The sequence below is a fragment of the Podarcis gaigeae genome, assembly GCF_964106915.1.
Source record: "Podarcis gaigeae genome assembly, chromosome: 13".
NCBI classification, from domain to species: Eukaryota; Metazoa; Chordata; class Lepidosauria; order Squamata; family Lacertidae; genus Podarcis; species Podarcis gaigeae.
Genome location: NC_139689.1, coordinates 52,906,604 through 52,916,151, shown reverse-complemented (window position 1 = coordinate 52,916,151; position 9,548 = coordinate 52,906,604). Strand labels below are relative to the sequence as shown.

The window sequence follows — 9,548 nt, the reverse complement described above, 5'->3', positions numbered from 1 at the left end:
TCTTGCAACAACTTTTTAAGTGAAGTCACTGTTCCCATTTCACAGGCAGTGAACTAAGTCTTAGAGCAAGTCTAGGAAACCTGTGGCCCTCCAGATGTGGGCTGCACCTCCCATCATCCCCACCCCTTGGCAGGGCATTGGGCTCCAGCAACATCTGGAGAACCACAGGTTGACCACCCTGACTAGTAAAGGTAAAGGGACGCCTGACCATTGGGTCCAGTAGTGGCCGACTCTGGGGTTGCTGTGCTCATCTCGCATTATTGGCCGAGGGAGCCAGCGTGCAGCTTCCGGGTCATGTGGCCAGCATGACTAAGCCACTTCTGGCGAACCAGAGCAGCACACGGAAACGCCGTTTACCTTCCCACCAGAGCAGTACCTATTTATCTACTTGCACTTTGACATGTTTTCGAACTGCTAGGTTGGCAGGAGCAGGGACCGAGCAACGGGAGCTTACCCCGCTGCGGGGATTCAAACCACCGACCTTCTGATCGGCAAGTTCTAGGCTCTGTGGTTTAACCCACAGCGCCACCCTGGCCACCCTGACTAGCCCAAACCAAATTAGGTCACATTCAAGGTTTAATTAACCAGGTATTTCACAAAAGTAATTGACACAAGTTGTGTACTAAGCTGCAAATGTGAGTCATCTGTGGACTTGGGCCTTCTCAGTGAGGCAAGCGTGAGTGTCCACAAAAATAATTCGTGGAAGGCAAAGGTCTATAACTTGTGGCTACAGATTGCTGACTTTACTATTTGCATTCTTTATATGGTTTTTTTTGTGTCCATTTTACAATAACAGGGCAAGGCACTCAAAAGATATACAGTTTCAACCTCTCCATTGAACAATACTCTAGGACTCTACACTTATACCTGCTAAGGCTGAATTTCACACCGTTTACACAGAAGTTGCCTTTGCTGTTCTAAATACCAGACATACGGTCCAATACTCTTTTTTTTTGGTTGGTCTGCCTATACCATAAAGAAACATACACAGCGGTACCTTGGTTCTCAAACTTAATCTGTTCCAGAAGTCTGTTCTAAAACCAAAGCGTTCCAAAACAAAGGCACACTTTCCCATGGAAAGTTCTGCAAAATGGATTAATCTGTTCCAGACTTTTAAAAACAACCCCTAAAACATCAGTTGAACATGAATTTTAACGAGACCATTGATCCATAAAATGAAAGCAATAAACAATGTACTGCAGCCACTCAATCAATCAGTAGCTGAACTGGGTTCCACACAGTCACAAAAAAAGAGCCGCAAAAACAAAACGCAAAATAAATAGCAAAGACAGAACTCAGTGTAACACTCAAAACGGAAGCGTAACACTCAAAACAGAGCATGTTCGGCTTCCGAAAAAAGTCCGCAAACTGGAACACTTCCGGGCTTGAAGTGTTTGGGTTCCAAATTGTTTGAGTACCAAGGTGTTTGAGAAGCAAGGTACCACTGTAATGCAAAGTGGATCATTCATTGAAAAAAAAAAATGAACCCTGGCCAAAATGGTCAGTAACTTCTATATGAACTTTTTATATAGACACTCAACAAACACAGGTCAGGGTTAGGGTTGGCGGGGGGGGGGGGGGCAGAGACCAAACAAACCTAAGTCAGACCAACTATCTTCACTCATTGTTGAACTTCACTCATGTCTTCATAATGTAATAATAATATTTTTTTAAAAAAATTATATCCTGCCCATCTGGCTGGGTTTCCCCAGCCCCTCTTGGTGGCTTACAACATATATAAAAACACAATGAAACATCAAACGTTAAAAAACAAAATAACCTATACAAGCAATAAACAAACCAATAAATCAATAGAAACCAATAATAATAATAACAATAGCCACCACAACAATAATAACAATAACAAACAGTTTACAGTTATACCCAAATTAAAAGAACCGCCAACCCCAGCTAAACATTTAACCAACACCAACCTGACAAAAATGAAACAGGGGAACCAAAATTAGAACCCTTTAAAAGATTTTAAAACTTTTTAGCCAGTTGCCCCAACCCAAGAGTTGTTCCAGCAATGTCCCTCTGGCCTCCGAGGAGCCTCTTTTAGCTGTTCCAGGTGAGTCTAGGCTCCGCCCCCTAGGCCAGGTCGAAATGGGCCTTGCAGCAGAGAGCGCTCTCCCTTCCAGCAGTACTCTTCATCCTACACAAAGTGTTAAAGGATTATTCAGATGTGCATGTTGTAACGGGGGGGGGGGGGGAGTACTAAAAGGATGACCATTTTAATAGCAGGTTCCCATAGTTCAGTAAGGCTCAAGTTGTAAATAATGCACAGAGATGGGGTTATTTATTTGGTATATCTTTTTGCTCGCAGCTCATACTAAACTGATTCATCCACAAAGTTTTCAGATTTGAAAAGTACCTGAATGGCGCTGACAGGGGTGTTAAAGCATTTTTCTTCAGTGTGGGATGGTAGTCTCAACAAACTGTTAGCAGGTTGGTTTTATATTCAGTGAGGTAATAAGTACATCCAGGTAGGGACTGTAGATGGACCACTGGTTGAGCTCTTTTGTGGATTAGTTGTGATGATTGGCATGGTATTTCTGTTGAATGGTTTCTCTACATGCTTTAAGTTCTACATCCCCTTCATCTGCCAGTTTCTTGCACTTCTCTGTTATTGCGCTGAAGGTCTCCTCGCTCGTTTCCCTGTGTGGTTCCATAATTCCTAGGAACTCTTGTTTATGTGCTTTCTTTTTCATTACATCTAACTTTACAGATATGGGACACGGGTGGCGCTGTGGTGTAAACCACTGAGACTTAGGCTTGCCAATCGGAAGGTTGGCGGTTCGAATCCTCATGATGGGGTGAGCTCCCGTTGTTCAGTCCCAGCTCCTGCCAACCTAGCAGTTTGAAAGCACGTCAAAGTGCAAGTAGATAAATAGGTACAGCTCCAGCGGGAAGGTAAACGGTGTTTCTGTGCGCTGCTCTGGTTCGCCAGAAGCAGCTTAGTCATGCTGGCCACATGACCCGGAAAAACTGTCTGTGGACAAAGGTCGGCTCCCTTGGTCAGTAAAGTGAGATGAGCGTCGCAACCCCAGAGTCGTTCGTGACTGGACTTAACTGTCAGGGGTCCTTTACCTTTACAAATGGCAGAGCTTGTGACTGGCTGTAGCATTGAACATTTGCTTACGACCACAAGACAAATACTAAACATTAATGTCCGCAATGAACACAACTGGTACAAAAATTGTAATGGTATTGCTTGATCCTGCTAATTGTTTGAGCTGCAAGATAATGTTTGTGCAATTTTCTGCAAAAACATGGATACTCTTGTATTTTTTAGTCCACCAAGCTTCACATAGCATTGGTATATTGGGTAAACGATGCCATCTTTAGATACCTTTGCAGGGGAATATTTTTTTTTATTGTGCCAATTCTATTATGCACATCACTTACACTGTTCAGATAATTTACATGGAGAATAAGTCTATGGAATAAGCAAAGGACAAAGGTGGTTTTAGAGTAGATTGCCCTGATTTGTGCTTGAACATCACCTCCTTTTCCTGCCATGGTCATATCCTTTCTGACCTTTTCCCCAACCTGCTGTAGAACAAAATTAGAATCCCATTGGCCAGTTGGTGGAGACACCCTATAGGGCATGGGTAGGCAAACTAAGGCCTGGGGTCCAGATCTGGCCCAATCACCTTCTAAATCCAGTCCAGGAATCAGTGTATTTTTACATGAGTAGAATGTTTTCTTTTATTTAAAATGCATCTCTGGGTTATTTGTGAGGCATAGAAATGCATTCATTTTTTTCTTCAAAATATAGTCCGGCCCCCCACAAGGTCTGAGGGACAGTGGACCTGCCTCCTGCTGAAAAAGTTTGCTGACCCCTACTATAGGGCATGCCATAAACACTGGGAATTAAAATCCTTCAAATGCATTAGCTAGCAGATTCTGATGGCCTCAGAAAAGGAACGTGCTGAATGCCCAGGGTAATGCAACATTCTTTTTATTTTGAATCCATGGAACTCTGTACAGCATTGCTATAGAAGAATGTTCTTATGCTACACCCTTCCTAAAGGTCTGTATCCCAATATTCTACAGACTATTTTTAAAACAGCCGAGAATATAAGAGTTTATTTTCTTTTGTCAGCCAAAGCATGGGATTAGTCACTCCTGTATAAATTCTATTTCACATAGTTCATTTTTTCCAGGTGACAACCTTGCTAATTCTGTATTTATTGAAGTGGATGAGTGATGGATAGGGTGTGGTTCTATGGTTCCCTTGAGCCAGGAGTTGCGGGCCCAAGAGAAAGTGTTTTGTGAAGGACAATCCTTCACCTTGTCAGCTACATCATAACAGAGATGGCCTCCCTGGCAGCTGAATGTTTCAATGCATGTTGCATGCCATAGAAAAGGCACACTGCTGCAAAAGAGGAGTAAAAATATGAAGCATGAAACAAATGAAATGATTCCTTGTGTTGGGCTGCAGTTGAGTATTTTATATGGGACTAGATTGGGTCACTTACATGGAAAGCATAAAGAATTGACTTAAGAATTGATTTGTTGGATCAGACCAAGGGTTCATGTAGTCCATTATTTTGGTGCAAGCCAGAGCCAGAGCCAGAAGTTTCTGGAAGCAGAACATGGAATCTTTTGCCATGCCCTTCTGTTTGTCCATCACCAAGTGGTGCTCAGAGAGGTACATGGCCTGTTATCATGTAAGGTCCATTTAGCTGCCATGACCAGTTGTCAGAGATTCACCTCTTCTCCACATTGCCTTTGAGGGGCAAAAAAAAACCCCACACAAAAAAATTAGGCATTGAACTTCTACATACAGTGGTACCTCGGGTTACATACACTTCAGGTTACATATGCTTCAGGTTACAGACTCCGCTAACCCAGAAATAGTACCTCGGGTTAAGAACTTTGCTTCAGGATGAGAACAGAAATTGCGTGGCGACAGCGGGAGGGCCCATTTGCTAAAGTGGTGCTTCAGGTTAAGAACAGTTTCAGGTTAAGAACGGACCTCCGGAATGAATTAAGTACGTAACCAGAGGTACCACTGTATGCAGTGTGGCGATCACACAGGATCCCCAGACGTTTCACCGTCTATTGATCCCTGTGCCTCCACTTTATTTCTCGCTGCCACCACCCCGGCCCTACCTGGTACAATACTGAGTCCTGTCAGGGTTAAATTGGAACATAAACTTTTGTTTATTATGGCAATTTAACAAGCGTGTGGTTTCATAAACGGTATCGGTCAATTACAATCATGGGGTGCCTATCCAGACCTGTAACTTCTGCTACCTGCTCTCACTCACTAAACCACCTCTCAGATATTTCCTTGTCTTCCTAGTTCCTAACTATTCCTGGCTCAGCTTATTTCGCCACACTAACTCAACCTACCCACAAACTCTATCCCAATTCACTCCCACTCCAACCAACCTCCCAACGAACACCTCCCTTCCCCCCCCCAGCTGGTTTTATAATTCCTCTGACTCCACCCCCCTGGGTCCTGAATGGGTAACCCATTTAACTATTTCACCTCCAGCACTCTCATATGTTAAAGTCACATGCAGTTCTTCCTAATAAACATTTTCTTAGCATCTTCTAGGTTTTCACCTCTTTGGCCATCTTGCCACCTCAGCAAGTCAGATTCAGAAAATAGAAATGTTAGTTATATGTTCTTTTTAATTTGTGCTAAACACTTGTTGCATTTTTATTCATCATCAAGACTTTTGTTAAACGTGTTTTGCTATGAGTTTCTGGAAACCGCCTCTTAATAGAGATAGCCTGGCTTGCTTAATTGCACACCCAAAATAGCATTAGAACATAGTAGTTAAGAGAATCAGGTGAGGTGAACCCCACTTAAGCTGTGAACTCAGTGGATGGCCTTGGGCATGCAGGAGTCTCTCATTCCCACATCTGAAATAGACGGAACTCTCATGCAGACCTTCTTTATGGTGTTGCTGTAAGGGTTATTGAGATAATAAATACAAAATGGTTTGATGTATAGGGAGGTTAATAAAGAGCTCTTAACTAGAGACAAAACTTGGGTGGTTATTGGCTCAAAAGATCTCCACCCATCATGAGGATGCCTGAGTGGGGAAAAATAGGGGGGTGGAGTTGGTTATGATGGTTCGTAACACTTAGCTCAACCAATAGTTCTGTGTTGGTTTTGGCAATGAGGATAACTTGTGAGAGCCATACAGTAAAACAGTAGCAAGGTTTTGCAAGGTGCTAAGTAGCAGTAGCTAAGGATGTTGTCTGTGGAAGGTTGAGCATCAAAATAAAAATAGCTTGTAGAGGCTTCAGTACCACAAACTTTCAAGCAACTGGATAAGGTAAACCACCAAAATGCTGTCCTCCTCTGGGCAGCTGGTAGTAGGAAAACCTCTTGCCTTTTAAAGTCTAGCTTGAATTTATCAATTTAACAGTCAGATTAAGTAATCATGGCTAATAACTAACATTTTATATTTAGTGAGGCACATGGAAAACTGGAAAGCGAGATGAGCGCCGCAACCCCAGAGTCATCTGTGACTGGATTTAACTGTCAGGGGCCCTTTACCTTTTTATGGAAGCTGATCTAAATACACCTTTTCAAACTGATTTCCCCTTTCCTTCTCTCTTGCTTACCTTAATTACTGTGGGATAATCAGCCTCTCATAACCAACATGCTTAAGTCTAATTACTGCATGAAAGGATTAAGACCATAGAGTAAGCTGCCTGCCTGGCTTAACTCACCTTGGGAGCAACTAGGTAATCAAGTCTTTGTTCCCCTTTAGTCCACCTGAGAGGGACGCGGGTGGCGCTGTGGGTAAAGCCCAGCGCCTAGGACTTGCCGATCGTCAGGTCCGCGGTTCGAATTCCCGCGGCAGGGTGCACTCCCGTTGCTCGGTCCAGCGCTTGCCAACCTAGCAGTTCGAAAGCACCCCCGGGTGCAAGTAGATAAATAGGGACCGCTTACTAGCGGGAAGGTAAATGGTGTTTCCGTGTGCTGAGCTGGCTCGCCAGATGCAGCTTGTCACGCTGGCCACGTGACCCGGAAGTGTATGCGGACAGCGCTGGCCTCCGGCCTCTTAAGTGAGATGGGCGCACAACCCTAGAGTTGGACACGACTGGCCCGTATGGGCAGGGGTACCTTTACCTTTAGTCCACCTGAGCTCAGTGTGTGAAGGGGTTAAGCTGGTTGCTACAGCTTAGCCGCATGGCTTAACAAGCCACTCTTTGAGTTCCAGTACCAGTGATTTAGGAACTTTCAGCACTGTAACTAAGTCAAGTTTTACTGCCTGTGCAACTTTTTCTGAATGCTATATGGAAAACACATGAATCTGACCTTTGGAGAATTTGTAAGTAATCCATTTTAAAATTTACTAAATGTGTTCTTTTTCTATGCTAGGGGAAGAGGGAAGTTTTGGAAGGAACTTGGTCTATTTTAAAGGTCTAAAAGCCTATATTTCCATGTTTTACTTTGTTGCACATTTTGTGATTTTAAATCTCTGCTGGAGTTCTCTCACAAAAGAGTACTTGCCTCAAACTTGGATCCTGGCATCCAGAAAATCTCCTTTACCATGTTCTAAGCCTCCTTTCTGAAGCCGCCTTCTTCCTTGCTCTCTTCTTCTCTATTTTTCCTTAATTTTTTTTAATTGATTTTCCAAATTTATAAACAAACACACAGACACAAATCCTAACTGTAATTACTCCACTATTATTAACATTGTTAGGTGACTTCCTTAAATCCCCTGGCTGAGTTTCAATGTATATCATTGTAACGGATTTCCAAAACTAATTTCTCATAAAATTTACTTAGTTGCGTAACATCTTTCTTTTCATATTAACTTTAAACATGTTGTTCTATAACATCACATATTTAAATCCTAAGCCAATCTGGTACTTGCAAGTATTTCTATTTAAGTTATCTTAGCATATTTAGCTAAATAGTCTTTGAAATTCATCCATTCCTCCTGGTACTCCTCCTCCTTCTGGTCGTGGACTCTTCCAGTCAGATTGGCTAGCTCCCAAAAGTCCATCATCTTCATCTGCCATTCCTCCACTGTTGGCACTTCTTGTGTTTTCCATTTCTTAGCTAACAAAATCCTAGCAGCTGTTGTGGCATACAAAAACAATCCAGCATCTATTATTCCAAGAAGGAAGGCCTCTGGTTTCTTAATAAATGTATATTTCAACATTTCCCCCCAATTCATTATAAATCTTCTCCCAGAAGTCTTTCACCTTGGGGCAGGTCCACCACATATGATAAAAGGTACCTTCTTTTTCTTTACATTTCCAATCTTCCTCTCTTCTCCTCGACCTGCTCCAGTCTTCCTTTCCTATCTCTGCCCCTTCTTTTTGTCTTCAGCTACTTTTGTAGGGCGTCTTGCTTCACCTGCCCCCTCCCTAAGTGCTCCCTTTTTGTTCCATTCCTCCTCCCACTTCTTTCACCCAGGCCCTGATCCTCAGCCTATACACCAGTCTGCTCTCTTCCATTAGCAACCTTGAGTCTGGCCTTCCTCAGCATCTCTGGTGTTCCGTCTGTCTGTGACATCACTGCTGCTTTGACTTTATGACATCAGCATTGCTCAACCTGTCGGTTGAGAGGCTTCATGACTGTTGCAAAATCCCCCACAGCATTACAGAGTAACTAACCTTCATCAAGTCTAAAATAAGTTAATTTTCAACCTATGTGAAAATGTTTTGGTGAAACTACAAGCACTTCTTTACAGACTACTAGGCCTTTTCAGTCAGATGCTCCAGCCCACCAGCTGCCAAGCTGACTCTCTACCAGGAATGGATCCAGACCAGCAAGAGGCAATGTGCACAGTCTTTGACATGTTCAGGCTCTGGGAAAACAGGAGGACTTCCAGTGTTGAATCCTTGAACTCTGGAGCAGTTCCTTGGTTCTCACTCAGAGCCATTCCTTCTACTCTCAGTGACTGTGCCCCACAGTTAAGGAGCCATTGGAGGTCAAGTTCTCTTTATTAAAAAAAATTTAAAAAGGTAAAGGACCCCTGATAGTTAAGTCCAGGTCTTTCCAAAAGCTGGTTCTCCTCACTGTAACATAGATGCTAGGGCTTTAACTGAGGAGCACAGATGAAACCCACAGGTACCAAAGGAGATCACTTTTTTCATTTGAAAATAAGTTCTACATATCTTTAATACAGGAGCAGCTATCTCAGTCCTTCATTAGGATTTGCTTGTCATAGTCAGGGGTCAGGTGGGTGAGCGAGAAGAGGTTAAAAGTGCAATTGGGCAGGATAGGAGCTCTATTGGTAGTGAGTGCCAACCCTGGATCCTACACTCCTTTTAAGAAGCAGGCAGAGTCATTGGCATACTGCAGTAGAGACATCACCTTACCGACAAAGGTCCATATAGTTAAAGCTATGGTTTTCCCAGTAGTGATGTATGGAAGTGAAAGCTGGACCATAAAGAAGGCTGATCACCGAAGAATTGATGCTTTTGAATTATGGGGCTGGAGGAGACTCTTGAGAGTCCCATGGACTGCAAGAAGATCAAACCTATCCATTCTTAAGGAAATCAGCCCTGAGTGCTCATTGGAAGGACAGATCCTGAAGCTGAGGCTCCAATACTTT

At 43.1% G+C, this 9,548-nt stretch overlaps 1 protein-coding gene and 1 long non-coding RNA gene across 3 annotated transcripts in view; one reads left to right on the top strand and one right to left on the bottom strand.

Annotated features, from left to right (window-relative positions):
* Window positions 1-9,548, top strand: part of COL15A1 (collagen type XV alpha 1 chain) — a 125,093-nt gene that overhangs the window by 1,288 nt on the left and 114,257 nt on the right. The gene's annotated exons all lie outside the window — the stretch shown is intronic.
* On the bottom strand, window positions 4,432-8,896 carry LOC310830288. Its single transcript, XR_014557543.1, has 2 exons — window positions 7,490-8,896; window positions 4,432-4,735 (listed from the first exon to the last, which is right to left on the bottom strand). It is a non-coding gene; the product is annotated as an uncharacterized lncRNA (long non-coding RNA).